Source organism: Myotis davidii, unplaced genomic scaffold (assembly GCF_000327345.1).
Source record: "Myotis davidii unplaced genomic scaffold, ASM32734v1 scaffold265, whole genome shotgun sequence".
NCBI classification, from domain to species: Eukaryota; Metazoa; Chordata; class Mammalia; order Chiroptera; family Vespertilionidae; genus Myotis; species Myotis davidii.
Window position 1 is genome coordinate 1,478,597 of NW_006296627.1, and position 2,964 is coordinate 1,481,560.

General features: G+C 46.4%; 1 pseudogene; it reads left to right on the forward strand.

Moving 5' to 3' along the window:
• LOC102765245 overlaps positions 1 to 2,745 on the forward strand; it is a 6,150-nt pseudogene extending 3,405 nt beyond the window's left edge.
• Positions 2,746 to 2,964: the final 219 nt, after the last annotated feature.

Sequence of the window (2,964 nt, forward strand, 5' to 3'; positions counted from 1 at the left end):
CCAGCTTCTCACAGCTTAAATCAGGGTTCTCAAACTGTCAGTCCACACACTATACAGCCCACATAAGTGGTTTGTTTGGCCAGAAAGTGTTTTTAAAAACTAGGACATTTCACAAGAAATTCCGCTCTACACTTTCTCCTGACCTATCAGAGAATTAGGTGACCATGACATGCATTCCCACCTGGCTACAATGGCCGGAGCTGGAGCTGTTGCCCCACCTCTGAGAAAGCACAGTATGCTCTTCAGTCTGCCATAATCCCCTCCAGTCCCTATTGTCTGCACCCATCTCCCCTCTCCCAGTAATGCTTCCTGCCTGACCGCTGTAGGCATTTAAGTTTGCAACCAGTGGCTTAAACAACCTGTTTGGCTTAAGGAGTTAAAATGCCCATGTGTGTTCATTCTTTGCACCAAAGAATTAAAGGATTTCTTCAGCTCCATTTCCCTCCAGGGTAGGGAAGTTTAATAAAATTCTGCTAATGCTGCATGGATTTAGCTCTAGGATGTTAGGGGCCAGGGCAGAGGAGTAGCTAGGTGTGACACAAGGAGACTGTCTGGAAGTGTGATCTCCGCCCCACCAGGCTGAGATAAGCTTATCGGTGAGACTGTTTCCACAAGGCGAGGAAGGACCTGAACACACACCAAGCCAAAACATTCGAGCCGGAATTCCTGAGCGGGTCTGCAGGACAAGCAGCTGTCTCATGAAGCTTTAGCTCCACTCACTGGCTGGCTATAAATTAAGTTCCGAGAAGTCCGCAAAGCTACCTAAGCTTTCAGGCACCAGATGAAAGAGGAAGAGGAACTTAGGCCCATGCTTTAGCAGAGCCCCTGGAAAGGAGTCAGGACCTGTGTTAAGGAGCTCGCCCAGGAAAGGGGTTAAATGCCACTCCCAAAGCTCATCCCTAGTGGTCCGTTTCTCACTTGTCTGAAGTTGGAATCCTTGACTATTGTGTATATTTTTCAAGTGATTCGGGATTCAAAAGGAGGGATCCGATTAACTGACCACTAAAATCCCACACCAAATGTTCCCCGTATATCTCCAAAGGGTCCTTGTAAGGATCCGAAAAGATAATGGATGAAATAGTCCTTGCTTCTTCATCACTTCTCCATAGAAGAAGGTGGATTTCTTAGGCACTAATCAACCAGGGTCCCAGGCAAAATGAACACTATTTATTCCAGGGATTCTCTTAGAAAGGCAACCTCATGTTTCATTTATGAGTTACAGTAATTACTTAATTAGCATGGCACTTTTACCACCCTGGTTCCGCTGCTGTATGCTGAGCCTCGGAATTCTAGTGGGAATTTCTCCTCCAGTCAGGTTCACGCCTGGCCTTTCAAGAAAATGCTCAAATTGGCTTTTTCATTCACTCAGCTTTTTACTAAAGGGAGGAGCAAAGCAGAGCCGAAGTGAAACTGTTGATTGAAAAGCACAGGGGGGAAAGAAGAGTTGCCTAATGGCTAGAGATTGAATCATTGCTCTGACTACACTAACTATCATGGTCAGTTCAAGCTGCTAGAATAGAATACCATAGGCTAGGTGACTTATAAACAGCTGAACTGTGTTTCTTATAGTTCTGGAGGCTGGGAAGATGGTTCATAGTTGGCTAGCTGCACTTGCATTTTCACAGGGCACAAAATAACAAGGGAGCAATCATGGCTTAATCACCTCCCAAAGGCCCCCACTTCTTAATACCATCACATTGAGCTTAGGATTTCAACATATCAATGGGGGGGCGGGGGGAAACAAACATTCAGTCCATAACATGGACTGTGACTGGGCAGTTGGTTTGATCTTACTGAACCTCTGTTTTCCAGCCCATAAAATGGAGATAACAGTAGAATCTCTCTTCTCTAGTGGTGTGAGGATTCAATGAGATGCTGTGTGTCCAGCACCTAGAACACGTGGTCCATTCAATTAATTTAGAAGCTGTTTGAATTTTCGATTAGCAAGAGCTGGACAATATACTTGTCCTCTCTGAGCTTCAGCTTCCTCCTTGGAAAACAGAAATAATAAAATATATCCACAGAAGGGTTGTCATGAGAACTGGAAAGAGACTAGCATCATATCTAGCACTTAGAAGGTACTCCATAAATATAGCTCTTAAAGTGATCATAAAACGTTGAGGAAATTAAATATAGATCTTCATCAGGATGAGCTTTTTGAAAGTCTCTGTTCATTGTATGCAGGTATGCATAACCCATGGACTTAGACAATAGGGTGGTGAAGACCTGGGGTGGAAGGTGGGGGCGGGCTAGAAGAGGCCAATCGGGGAGAAAGGGAGATATATGTAATACTTTCAACAGTAATTTTTAAAAATTGAAAAATAAAAGTCTCTGTTCCGCTCTTTCTCTTCGATGAGGAGCAGCATCCCCCACAGACACAGAACGGCAGCTCTTTGTGAAGACCCTGACTGGCAAGATCATCGCCCTGGAGGTGGAGCCCAGGGACCCCACTGACAATGCCAAAGCTAAACTCCAAGACAGGGAGGGCCTCCGCCTGACCAGCAGCGTCTGGTTTCTGTGGGCAAACAGCTGGAGGATGGACGCACATCCAGACTACAACATTCAGAAAGAATCCGCCCTTGGCACTTGGCACTTCCTCCGCGGAGGCATCGTGAGCCCTCCCTCCGCCAGTTCACCCAGAAGTAAGACTGCGACAAGATGATCCGTGCAGGTGTTCCGCCCACCTGGGCCCCAGTGCTGTCAACTGCCACGAAGTGCAGGCACACCAACAATCTGTGCTTGTAGAACAGGGTTAAATAAGGCCCCTCCACCACCTCCTTCTCCAGCCTGCAAGGTGGCCCTCTACCTGAACCCCTCACCCTGGGGCTCAATAGTCCCCCTTTTGTTGACTGAAGCAGAATAAATACATACATACATACATACATAAATGCCTCTGTTCAACAATCAGCTTTTCAAGAGAAGCAACTGTGTCTCTTTCCATCTCTGCACTCCCCATGCCTGATG